Below are 13548 nucleotides of genomic sequence, written 5' to 3'. Positions count from 1 at the left end.
GGGAGCAGGCGCAGCGCTCTGGGCCTGGTGCCCACACAGCACCGCGCGTCCCCAAAAACGTCCCCTCCACGAAGCTGACGCTCATGGTAAACCAAAGGGGCAGCGCCCGCTCTCTGCCCGCCCTGTGCCAAGGTAAAAAGCTCCTGAAGGAAGCCGTGAAAATACCCCAGTGCTCGGGCAGGGCTCGCGTAGTGATAAACCCCACAAGAAAAATGAGGAAAAGCAGAGGTGTTTCCCACAGAGAAAGGTCCGAGCGAGGTGCAGGTTGGTACAGGAGCGGTGAAGAAACCAAATGCCCTCGTTAGGAGGGTGCTGTGGGTCCTGTGCCAGATATCCCTGGGAAAGTAGCGTGGGAAATGTAATTAAAATCTCATACTATATATTAAAACAATAAGAGGGTTTGTTTTTCTGACAGCCTTAGTGAAAGTTTCATAACGAGTGGTTAATGTTAAGTTTCACACTTTCCTGCACAGCTCTTGTGTATAATTTCCGTATTATTTTGAAAGTTGCTATCTGACTTCACGCTGATGCTTGGGTGAGAATGACCCATGGTTTACAAGGATTACACAGCACGCTGCTGGAGTTTATCCAGGTGTTTCTAGCTCTCCTCTTCCAAGACTCCTTGCTCAATCAAACATACAGGGCTGAAGAGCGGAGACGTTTTGGAGGCTGTACTTCGGGCTAGCGCTGGGCTGGTCCCACAAGTGGGCTGCACATGCGTTGGCAGGCAGAGTGGGGCGGATGCATTTCTGGGATGCATCCCGTGGCTTACCTGCATCCAAAAGGAGTGATGTTTCTGCACGCCAGGATTGTTGTGTGGGGATCGCTTACTGCTTCTCAGCAGGGAGAGCCAGCGGTGGAGCCTGACTGAGCTGGGAGCTGAGGCTTGGGTACCTTGCCCTCCTTGCTGGCCCTGAGGAGGTGAGCAGGGCCAGGCCTCCTTTCTGGGCCAGGGGGGTGCCAGGCAAAGTCAGTGCCCATGCAGAAAAGGGGCCTGGATTGTATGTTCTCCTTAAATAGCACCTGCCAATGCTGCAATCCAGCACAGACAAGACCCTTCATCTGACCCACAGTGCGGTTCTTGTGTCCTCACATTCCACGGTGTGAGCCACACAACAGTAAGGAGAAATTAGCAACTCCATTGTAAAAGTGAATTCCTGATCTGCAGCAAAGCGTTAATGCAGGTGCACCCTATGATTCCCACTGAGAGCTTGGCGAGATGCTATTCTGCCTCCCAGTCCTGCCTGTCTCACGGCTCGGCCCACAGCAGCTGACGATTTCAATTGCAAGGAAAGAGTGATTTTTTTTCTCTCCCCCACCCCCCGCCATCCCAGCCTGGAGTCTACCTAACATCAGTCAAATTCTTGCATGGTCCAGAGGCTCAGGGAGCAAATCTCACGTACATGCAGACAGCAGTTTTCCAAAGGCTGGAGAATCACAGAATGTTAGGGATTGGAAGGGACCTCGAAAGATCATCTAGTCCAATCCCCCTGCCGGAGCAGGATTGCCTAGACCATATCACACAGGAACGCATCCAGGCGGGTTTTGAATGTCTCCAGAGAAGGAGACTCCACAACCTCTCTGGGCAGCCTGTTCCAGTGTTCGGTCACCCTCACCGTAAAGAAGTTTTTCCTCATATTTATGTGGAACCTCCTGTGTTCCAGCTTGCACCCATTGCCCCTTGTCCTGTCAAGGGATGTCACTGAGAAGAGCCTGGCTCCATCCTCATGACACTTGCCCTTTACATATTTATAAGCATTAATGAGGTCACCCCTCAGTCTCCTCTTCTCTAAGCTAAAGAGACCCAGCTCCCTCAGCCTCTCCTCATAAGGGAGATGTTCCACCCCCTTAATCATCTTCGTGGCTCTGCGCTGGACTCTCTCTAGCAGTTCCCTGTCCTTCTTGAACTGAGGGGCCCAGAACTGGACACAATATTCCAGATGCGGCCTCACCAGGGCAGAGTAGAGGCGGAGGAGAACCTCTCTTGACCTGCTAACCACACCCCTTCTAATACACCCCAGGATGCCATTGGCCTTCTTGGCCACAAGGGCACACTGCTGGCTCATGGTCATCCTGCTGTCCACTAGGACCCCCAGGTCCCTTTCCCCTATTCATTAATGAATATATTGAATAGTACTGGTCCCAGTACCGACCCTTGAGGGACTCCGCTAGACACAGGCCTCCAACTGGACTCTGTCCCATTAACCACCACTCTCTGGCTTCTTTCCTTCAGCCAGTTCACAATCCACCTCACTACCCGATCATCCAGACCACACTTCCTCAGTTTAGCTGCGAGGATGCTGTGGGAGACCGTGTCAAACGCTTTACTGAAATCGAGATAGACCACATCCACAGCTTTACCATCATCTATCCACCAGGTTATGTCCTCATAAAAGGCTATCAAGTTGGTTAAGCATGACTTCCCCTTGGTGAAGCCATGTTGAGTGCCCCTAATGATCCCCCTATCCTTGATGTGCCTAGAGACAGCACCAAGAACAAGTTGTTCCATCACCTTTCCGGGGATGGAGGTGAGGCTGACCGGTCTATAGTTACCCGGGTCCTCCTTCTTGCCCTTTTTGAAGACTGGAGGGACATTCGCTTTCCTCCAGTCCTCAGGCACCTCTCCTGTTGCCCACGACTTAGCAAAGGTGATGGAGAGTGGCCTAGCAATGACTTCCGCCAGCTCCCTCAGCACCCGCGGGTGCATCCCATCAGGGCCCATGGATTTATAGATGTCCAGGTTGCTTAATTGGTCCCTGACCCAGCCCTCATCAACCAAGACAGATTCCTCCTCTATCCTGACTTCTTCTGGGGCCTCAGGGGTCCGGGGCTCCTCAGGACAGCCTCCAACAGTATAGACAGAGGCAAAGAAGGCATTCAGTAACTCCGCCTTCTTTTTATCCTCTGTCTCCAGGGCCCCCACCTCATTCATCAGTGGGCCTACATTGCCTCTAGTGTTGGCTTTACCTGCAATGTATTTGAAGAAGCCCTTTCTGTTGTCCTTGACCTCTCTTGCAAGGTTTAATTCCAAGGAGGCCTTAGCTTTCCTAGTTGCCTCCCTACATCCTCTGACAACAGACTTATATTCCTCCCAAGTGGCCAGCCCCTCCTTCCATGATCTGTTCACCCTCTTCTTCCACTTGAGTTTGCCCAGCAGTTCCCTGTTTAACCATGCAGGTCTCCTGGTACCCTTCCTTGACTTCCTACCTGCTGGGATGCTCTGATCTTGAGCTCGGAAGAAGCAGTCCTTGAATGCTAACCAACTATCTTGAAGCCCCAGTCTGGCTTGTTTTTCCTCGGGGGTGGCAGAAGGCATCCCCTTGCTCCGAAGAGCACTTCGTGCTGCATTCAAATTCCCGTCTCCAAGGCATGGCAATGGCAAAGGTTATCAGACAAAAAGGATGCCAGTTTGTTTTTTTTTTTTAAATGTGGGCAAAACAATGTCTTTTCCTCTAACCTCACTATGGTAAATGGCTGACATGCGTTGGGCTGAAATAAAGTCAGGGAACCACCTGAAACGGAAAAATTGGCGCCCGGTGATTAACGCCTGGCGAGGCTGCAAACACGGGGCAGTGCCCCGACACGGAGAGCTTCGAGCACTCTTCACCGTCGCTCTGCCTGCCAGCAGGCAGGTGCCTGGGTGCGATGACACCTGCAGCCGTACGCTCTCCTCTCCTGCACGCCACAGCAAACCAAGAACACCCCAACTGCTCCGGGGCTCCGGGGCGCGCCGGGAAGCCCACGTTTAAAAAAAAAAAAAAAAAGGTTATTTTTCCCTCACAACACCCACATTTCCCGCCCCCCGCACGCCCGAGACGTAAACGCGCACTGGGCACAGGCGGGGCCCTGTGGCACCCCGGCGGCTGGGCCGAGCCCCGCCGGGCGCAGCGCCGCTGCCCGCCCCTGGGCCCGGGAGCCCCCCGCGCCGCGCCCGGCGGCGGGGCGGGAAGGGCAGGGCAAGGCCGGGCAGGGGCTGCGCGCTGCCTCCCGCCGCCGCCGCCGCACACTTCCTGGTTCCTGCCGGCGGCCGCCCCACCTCCTCGCCGAGCCAGCGTAAGGGGCGGGCGGGGAGTGGGGGGCGGGGGGCGCCGTGCGGTGCCGCTGCCGCGCGCGGGCTCCCCGGCGCGGCGGGGCGGATGGGGCGCGCGGCGCCGCGCGGGGCAGCCTTGGCCGGCGGGGCGCGGCGCGGCGCTGCGTGGGGGCGGCGTGCGGTCGCGCGCGCGGCGTGGGGGCGGCGGGGCGCGCGCCGGACCCGCGGCGGCGGCGGCGGCCTGTGGGGTAGGTGGTGCGACTGACAGCCGGGACGGGGGGGCGGCCCGCCGCGCCGCGCCGCGCCCGCGCGGGCAGGTGTGCACCGGCGGAGGCGGGCGGGAGCGGCGGGAGTGGGCCGCCGTCGCCCGCCTGAGGGGAGCGGCGCGGCGCGGCCATCCCGTCGCCGGGGCTGAGGCGGGGGCCGCGCCCGCCGCCTGCGCTCCGGCCCTGCCCGGCGCGCCCGGGGTCCACTTCCTGCGTAGCCCGTTTGCGGTGCGGGTGTGGAGGGGAGGATGGCGCGGCCGGCCAAAGGCCGCTCGGTGCCCCGCGTGCCCTCCGCCGGGACCCCGGGCAGGGGCTGGGCGTGCAGGGCGGCGGGTCGCGTCCCGCAGCGGCGTCTTCTGGGGCTGTCGGCATCGGTCGGAAAAGGGGCGGTGGGCTCCCGCGCGCCTCCTGACCCGCCGCCTTCCAGCGCTGGCCTTTGAGCACTGCGAGGCTACGTGTATTAAATAATACTGGGCTAAATACGTGATTTAGGTCTGCTCCAGGGGCAGTTCGGAGCAGCGTCACGTCCCCTCGGCAGGAAATTTGAACTCGGAGCCTCCAGCAATTTCGTTGGGGTCCTGTGGTCTGTTACTGAATTGCAGTGATGAAGCGGGGTCCTGCAATCTCTTAATGAGCTGCAGTGATGAAACGTGTCCGTAGGCGAGCGGCGGGACAGTGGAGCGGACCCTCTCGCTTCAGAGGTGGCCGCGGTCACCCCGGCTGTCCAGCGGGGACCGTAGGGCAGTTGCAACTTCAGCGTGGGGAGTAATCTGTGTTGAAACCATGTCACTGTACTGTCCCGGGTTTAGTTGGAATGGATGGCGAGTTATGCGTTAATAGGAAGTAATCTTGGCTGGTTTTAAACAGCAGGTTCAAAGTATTACTGCGGTACTTCTGAAAAGTAATTTTTTGGAAGAAGCGAACACTCGCGATGGCTCATTAGAAAACAATCTTCAAGAAAACACAGGCACAGGGGAGGAGGCAGCGGTCCAGTCTCCAATGCGCTCTCCGGCAGCCTGCGTGCCAGTGAGGGATGCCGGGTGGACACCAGAGCTTGTTTAGATTTCTTTGCTTTGATCCTGATTCAGAAAAGATAAACTATATTTTTTGGCGTGTGAGAGGGAGATTGTGTGCCAGACTCCCGTCACGGCAAAGGTGCGCGATGTCAGATCTGTGGGAAAGGAGCCCAAATTCGGATGGTCGTTCTGATACAGTGGGATCACAGAGAAGGGGCTGGCGGGGTGCGGTGAGTGACTGCCTCTGATGCCTGGTGGTATAGGCAGCAAGACTTTAGTGAGTACCACGTTTTTCTTTGCTTAGTGAAAGCAACAAATAAGTCTTTTGTATAGCGTTATAGGCATTTCAGTGATAAGAGTCATTATAAGGGGAGCCACACGTTAATGTGTCTTTGAAAATGCAGCCCCATGTGCAATAAAGATCCGGTCCTTCCAACACTACGACTCTGTCAGCGTAGCTCTTGGTGCTGTCTCACTGACGCAATAGTATCTGTCATACCAATGGGAGCTGCTTGTGGTAGTAAGTTGTGTCTGACTGGATGCTCATTGAGATTTAGAAGGTGCAACCAAGAAGCTCTGTGCGGTTGTAGGTTAATAAAAAGGCAAATGTAAGGTCTGCCTGAAAGCTAAAATATTTGCTGCAACACTTAACACCTCCTGGGTGTTTTTGCATACATTTCTGCTTCTTTTTTAGTTTTCATTTTTAAGTATTTACAGACAGGGTGTGTATTTCTATTTGAAATTGCTTGTTTGGTAGTAGGCAAAAATGTCAAAATGTAATTGAATGCAGCTATTGGGAGCAGGTTGCGAGAAGATGAATGCTTAATTCTTACAGCAGATGCTGGTCTGCTGTGCCCAAGTAGTTATGTGTCTTTTCTGGGCAGTTTCTTTGTGTCAGCAAAGGGGAAAAACTGATAGTCTAACAGTACGTATGTAGCCTGTCAACTCAATGTTAACTCAGCTTTGGTGAATCTCTTTTTCTTATCTAATATGAATTTACTTATCTTGATGGGTGGGTTGCTGTGCCTCTCACACAGAATAGGCACTAGCAGTGTCGCATAGTCAATGCAGTTTAGACCCAGGTGTTGCATTATTTCAGGGAAACTTGCTCATGCAGCCATGAAGCTTGCTCGTGGAGACATTTCCCATACATCTATAATGGGATCTCTCTCCTGTAGAGGAGACCACAGGGTAGGTAATGGGCACCCACAGTGGTGTCAGTCTGAAAATGGCTTGGCTGTAGCTCAGCCAGTCTCTGCAGATGTTAATTGACTGAGCTTATGGTTTTCTCTGGGCCCTCTGCGGTGTGGATGTGACCTTTTTCATAGGGCGGTATTCTGGAATACAGTTTTTCTGCCTTCCCGAGAGAAGACAGCAGGTAATGTAAAATATGACAAGATAGAAAAGCTTGTTGTCAGTTTTTATTTTCCCTGTCCTGCGCTTAGCTGGCTGAAGCAAACGAGATGTGAATGATGGTACCCGGAAGATCGTATTTGACTTGTGCACGTAACTAATGTGAAACTTAAGGTTGCGTTAGAGAAAATGAGAAGTTAAAGCTTTCCTAGTTAGAGCTGCATATTTCCTGGGTTGTGCAGATAATAAAAAAAAAAAAAACCAGCCTGTAACTTGACTGGAACTGCAGTGCAGCAAGTCTGCCAGTAAGACTTTACACATCATCCTTTTGAGAGGGATTCCAGAAGAGCGAGCCAGCTTACCTCTGCAGGCTGTGGGTGCCAAAGGCCGCCTCGTACAGCAGGAGTTGCCAGCTAGTGAGGTGCAAGGTGTTACAGGCAAGGTGCAGCTGCGTGCTGGCTCTTACTCCACAGGAGCACTGGCATGTTAACTCCTTTCGCCTGCTTTTGGCTGTGCCCCTAGGGTGGGGGGTGCTTGGGAGCGCTTCTGGAGATGGGAGAGAGATTTATCTAGGTTTATAGCCCCATATCTCTTCACCCCACCGGGTTACAAGGTGACCTGTTACGTGCAAGGAGGAAAAAAAAAACTAGCAGAGGATAAGGATGGGAAAGTAAGGGAATGAGAAGGAAGGCTACAGCAGCAGGGTTCGGCTAGAAGGATGTTGGGAATTGCTGTTCCAGGAGCTGTAACAGCAAGTAAAACAAGGACACAGAAGACCCAGTGTTAATACCCTTGGACAAGAGAGGAATGTCGAATGGGAGGAAATGCAAGGCCCGTGATGTTTTTGCTGCTAGCTCGGTGGTGGATGGCGTGTTTGTGAAGTTCAGCTGTGAGTTTTGCAATAATGCAGAACTGACAGGGGCGACCGATCTTAAACACGGTGCAGCATGCAGGAGTTAAAACAGATGGGCTCAAGTGGAAATAGAGTGAATAGAGGTGGTGTGGAGTACTATGCTATTTTTTTAAAAAAAAAAAGATGATGAAACATTTACAGTCCTAGCAGGAAGGCAGTAGTACTGTACCATAGATACAGATATTGGAGGGCCATAGCAGGCGATAAAGGGAGATAGTAATGTGATATACATCTTTGTTCTTTGCAATGGCTGCTTGAATCACTGATGTTCGATGTAGCATAGAATAGATAAGCAATATACTATGTATTGCGGTTAGCCTGGTCTTCAACTCTCAGTATTTCAAAGGATAACAAAATTCATGTTTAGACACAGAAACCGTATTTTTTTATGGAGACAGGGATCATTTGTGCTTTGCTAATGCAACAGTGAGCAAAACAAGAAATACTTAGTTTGCCAGCTCCATTGTTCTTTACTACATTTCAAAAGCTTTAGCGTAGAGCAGCTTTGAACCTGCAGGGTTTTCCAGTCCTCTGAAGTAGCAGCATAGGTTTCTTCCAGGCTAGCTCTTAACATTGCAAAGGTGGATCATGACAATCATCCTTTTCACTTCAGGCCTTTTCAGGGTAGAGGTGGTAACTTTTTGGTCCCTGTTTTATTAACATGCTGTTTTAATTTATGTCCTATGTCTTTCTGTATTTGGTTTAGATACCTGCTTAGGTGTAGTATTTAGATCTAAAATCTAAATGGCTTACAGCCTTCATACCTATGTCTTCCCTACCCCTTTATGGTAGGAAAGAAGTGTAAAGTACAAGTAGGGGAATAAAATACAAAGAGACTGAGTGACTTGTTCATGCTCGTGAAGGGAGGGCTGTAGCAGAAGCAGGTGAGAGCCAAACCCTGGGTTAGGCCATCTGAGTGAAAAGGTGTGTCTGATAGTCAAGGTGCTCTCTCTGCCTTGAAAAATAATATTCAGAATATTTTTTTAGACTAGCATGGCTCTGCCAGCTTCTTATTATGATTAAAACGTTAAAGCTGCAACTCTTTTCTGCTTCTCTGAAAAATATGTTCCTTATGCCGTGAAAGCAGTGTAGTTTTTAAAATAGATGCTTAAAAATAATACCAGTTGCATAGACAAACCTTCCCCCTTTAATTTTTGTCTTTCCCTTTTTTTTAAAAAAAAAAAAAGTTGATACAAGGCAAATTGAGAATTTAAATTCCCTTAATCCAGTGGCTTGCTGTTTTAAGTCCTGAGTCAGCATCAAAATTGCAAAGCTGTCTAGAAGACCAGGACTGCTTCTCCTGTTCTGTCTCTCATAAGGCTATTCAGGATAACTGCAATGCTGTGGCAAAGCATGACACCCCCTTTTGTTGTTTTCTGTTTCCCAGCGCGTTCCCTTCTGCAGGATTGCTCTTTCTTTCCGATACTTACTGCAGATAGGCGGCAATGCCACAAAGCTGCTTTGTATTTATATGTTCAGGATTAATATTTCTCTTTTTACATAGGTTAAGTAGCTCGTGTGTATTTAGTCTATTGGGAAACTGTGAGACTGAAGTGACAGAATTTCTCTGTTGCCCTTGCAGTTCTGGTAACCATAAGTTATTTTGTAATGGTTTGTACTCAATGGCAGTTTTATGGAGCACCTTCCATCTCTGTGGCTTTTTGATCAAAAGCTTATTGAGATGACTAACCTTGTGATCAGACCAAGTCAGATCCAAGCCTGACCTTAGCCTCTGTTGCCTTTGTGACTTGTGTCCTGTTCTTAGACCTTACCCCAGTTTTGTCACTCATCCATAGTGGTCCAGTGTCTCTGTACCTTGGACAGTGTCTTTGTCTCCTCTCCTTTGCTTAGGCTGGCAGCTGACAAGCCTTGTAGGTGGGAGTGCAACACTTACCAGATAACTCGGACTCTTAGGTCAGTCTTTATTGCATTATAATTTATTTATACGATACATATCCATTAGTTAAACAGAAACGATATAGACATTAACCAGGAAGCTGTTACCATCTGTCCTGAGAGATTACGTACCACAAACAGTAGCATAGGAGAAAACCATGTTTTTAATTGAGAAAACGTGGCCTTACTTTCCTTATAGTGCTACTAATGGAATTCCTCCGGCACTGTTGAAGTTGCTTCTTGTTTGCACTGATGTAAATGAGAGGAGAACTGTGGGGTTTGTGTCTTATGTGGCTGCGTCTCTTTTGAGCCCGTCAGTCTTAGCCCGATCCAGGCCCTCAGGATGGAGTTTCTAGATCTGACAGATATCTTTGAGGTGATTTCCACCTCCCCTGATCTCCTAAGGGAGAAGTTCCCTCTGCGTATTCGTATTCCTGCTCAAATGTATTCTTCAGAAATGCACGTCTTCAATTAAATCTTCCCCTCTAGTAAGGTGCTTCTAATAAAAATAATAAAAATGTAATTTGAGTGTGATCCATTTTTACTAAGGTCTTGTTCATGCATGTCCTCTTCAAATTAATACATACATTAAAAATAAAAAATTAACTATTTTGATGAAGCATAATTTTTTAATGATGTAAACAGTTTTCTAAACTGTGACTATAAAGCAACATTGTAATATAGCCACTTACTCCCTTCATGTGTAGAAAAACGTTATAACTGGGTTACCATCTGGTTTTGTGTGCTCTTTCCCCCTTTCCAAGGCAGGTAATCCAAGCCTGTGCATTTAGCCTCAGAAAACACAAGTTTGTTTTAAGCTTTGTAATTTTTTAAGATTATTTTTAATGGATTTAATATAATTTACATTCTGATTTCTTTATGCCATTTTTCTTCAGTAGGGGAACTGAAACTGTTGAAATTGCTTGACTTCAGTGGCCAAAGGGTTTAGGGGAATCTGAGATTTTTGTGAGCCTCCTGCTAAAAGCAAACGCATAGCTGGTAATGTAGTACTTGGGCTGAAACTGTAGCGCTCAATATGGCCTGAATTTCCAGAAGAAAAATGAAAAATTATCTGCACTAGGCATAATCCTGTTACACGGCTCCTGGGGTGGCTGGAGTAGGGCTAGCAGTACTGACTTTGCCTTATGACATTTTGATCAGAGTCATCGGGTGTCCTGTCAGTGCAGTGTTAAGCCCCGTGCCTGATCCTTCCCTATTGCTTTTGCCATTTTAACCTGAGAGGAGTAGGTTTTGACCTGTTAGGGGGTTTGGATTGGGGTTGGGTTTGGTTTGGTTTTTGTTTTTTTTTGTGTTTGTTTTTTGTTTTTTTAACCATGTGTGGAGTTCTGAAAATATTCCAATGGAAGTACAGCTCTCTATAGCAAATGTAAACCTGCTAATAATAGGCTTGCATTTTTAGCTGCCTTTGACAGACCTGTTAGAAATGTCCCATTGACCCTCCAGGGTTTTGTAAACCAGGGGTTGGAAGCTGCCATGCTGATGGATATGTGGATGAATCTGCAGGAGACTGCCAAAAATTCTCAGCATAGCTGGGCTGTTTTGTTCCACTCCTGCTGATCAGATAAAGCTTTTTAGGCCTTGAAGAAGCCATGAGGAAAAAATATAAGAATAGTGATATTTCCTTATTATCCCTGCTAGAACTTGCTTTGGCAAGTTTGGACAGGTTTGTTGTTGGATTGGGGGTGTATGAAAGTGTGGCAGGAGAAACACAGGTAAATATCCTGTTAGTTAGAAAACACACTTTCTCTCATTTCTGTTGCAAAGGAAGATTAAATATGTAATGTTTTAATCAATGCAGTTCTATGTACAGAAAAACGAAATAAACTTCAAAATGAACTCTCTAGCAGTTTCTACCTATCTGTCTGTCTGGGGTTTGTGGGTTTTATTTAAAGGGACATCCTGTCCTGTGGGTCTAGATCACCTAGTTTAGCTGTCATTAATATAACATGACTGGTGATGTATGTTTGCATGTTTGCTTCCTTTTGATGACGATAAAAAGTTAACTTCAGTGTTGCTTGTCAGCTCTCTACATACTGTCAATGAACTCTGGTTCTAGGAGTGTCATAAAAGCTGTTCCAAAGTGTCTCTTTAGAGAGTATATAAAAAACCAAACGGAAAACCTCAAAAGATGTGCATGATCTGCCCTGGTTTCGTTCTTCCCGTCCCCCCCCCGCCCCCGAATTGTTTTCATGTAATTGGCAAAACTGAAATTCACTTGGTTCATATGACAAAATGTAACTTCTTGCCAAAGTTTAATGTTAATGGACTTCTAATAGAGGAAATGGTTGCAATGTACATAGTAATAGTGTAGTTTTACAAGTCATACCCATGTGCTTGACTTCACTAGCATGAGTAATGACATGGAAATCAGCTGGGTGATGATGATGATGGCATTAAGCTTGGTGTAAGTTTTAGAATATCAGAATCTCAGGAAGCTTTCAGGTACACATTGGGTGAAGGCCCACATCATTCATTAGTTCATTCTTAACACATTCTTTGACGGTCACAGGCCATTAAAAAATAGATTTTTAACATGGCTTATGGCAGGTCAAAAGACAGTTATTTAATTTATATAGGGTGTAATAGCATATTTTAAGTGTTCCTTGTAGCAGGAAGTGGATTTTAATTAGTTTTATTTACATTTCTAATGTGTATTATTACGTGGCTTTTTGATTATTCCTGTAATGCCAAATGCCTTCCAGATAAAAAAAGAAGAAAAGGTCTTTGCTCTGACATGTCCTTAAGCTAAATTGATGTGTGTGTTGTCATTGTGTCTCACACTTACCTAGTGGCCTCTCGTAGCCTGACACCGTGATTAAGTCCTTAAGCCCTTTGCCTTCATTGTTTGCGTATTGTTTGCTCGAGAGCAGGAGGGACTGACATATTCCATCTGTGTGTTATAAATTAAGTTCGTATGCAGCATGATTCAAGGGCAGACCAGTTACGGCAAGTCACTGCTTCCTGCCCTCTACAATTTTTTTTTTTTTTTTTAGTATTGTTTATATGAAAATACCAGGTTGGAAAACATAAACAAAAACAGATGTTTGTGTATGTAAGAACAAGGAATTAAAAAAAACCACCAAACTAACCAGGTCATGTAGAAGAGAAGCTGAGACTCTAAGCTCCTATAGCTTGACTCTTAAGATAATGTACGCTAAAACATATACGTATTTCTGAAATAATGAATGGCGTTTATGTACTGATTTTTCATTTTGTTGCCTGATGATGCCTCTAAAGCAAGCATTAAATAACAAAGTGCATTAAATAACAAATTTGTCCTCCAGCCAGAACTGGAGGCCTGAGCTGTGTCCTCTTAACCACTTCCTTACTGCACCGCAGAAATGAGTCCCCAGACTTCCAGACTGCGGTGCCTCAAGGCTCCTTCCAGTTTCTACTTAGTGCCACAGCAATAGTGCTTTTTTTTCCAGTTTAGCTCAGTAGTATTTCTGAGAGCGAGCTGCAGAACTCTTACTGAAGTGAAACTACTTCCTGCATTTGCAAGAGAGATGATTTTTTGACTGCTGAAGTGTGCTGTTTGGGATTAAACCTGCAATTTTATAATCACTATGTATTTGTCTCTACTAATACTGACCTTAAGGTGACTTGTCGAACTAATTCCTCTGTTAAATAGAGGAGTTTGCTTTTCCTGTGACCGTTTCATTCCTCTGCTTTGGGAAACAAAACCTCAGGGGAAAAAGAAGGCTCAGAGTCTAGGCAAAAAAACCAGAAAGTCTGTGTTCAGGATTATGCCGGTTTGTTACTGCACCTGATGGGTCAAGTCTAAAACTTCCATTTGAAAATTGAACACCTGAATTACTGTTTTCTTTGCTATTTTTTCATGCAATTTACTGTCGTCTAAACACTGTTGTGAGGCATTAGTCTTTAATTATGTCAGCTTTATTTTGAGCTGGCAAACCAGCATAACAATTTTAATAAAATTATTAAATAATGCAATGAAGGTTAACCTGTTTCCTTGGTGGAGGGCAGGGATTGAGTCTTTAAAATACTTGTCTGTGTGAATATATAAGCATCCTTACAGAATTTGTGAAAAAC

The 13548-nt window shown here is 47.4% G+C and overlaps 1 protein-coding gene across 3 annotated transcripts in view; it reads left to right on the top strand.

Annotated features, from left to right (window-relative positions):
• The first annotated feature begins 3937 nt into the window (after positions 1-3937).
• The window catches only part of ZDHHC3 (zinc finger DHHC-type palmitoyltransferase 3), a 34112-nt gene continuing 24501 nt past the window's right edge, over positions 3938-13548 (top strand). For 2 of the 3 annotated variants that reach the window (XM_068405152.1, XM_068405154.1), the window contains exon 1: positions 3938-4053. The gene's annotated coding sequence lies outside the window, so the exon portion shown is untranslated. Of the gene's footprint in view, positions 4054-4226; positions 4279-13548 lie in introns of those variants that run through there. The other variant, XM_068405153.1, reaches the window with a different exon arrangement.

This window comes from Nyctibius grandis, chromosome 7 (assembly GCF_013368605.1).
Source record: "Nyctibius grandis isolate bNycGra1 chromosome 7, bNycGra1.pri, whole genome shotgun sequence".
Lineage (NCBI taxonomy): Eukaryota > Metazoa > Chordata > Aves > Nyctibiiformes > Nyctibiidae > Nyctibius > Nyctibius grandis.
The sequence above is the reverse complement of the archived record's forward strand: the minus strand, read 5'-3'. Positions and strand labels throughout refer to the sequence as shown.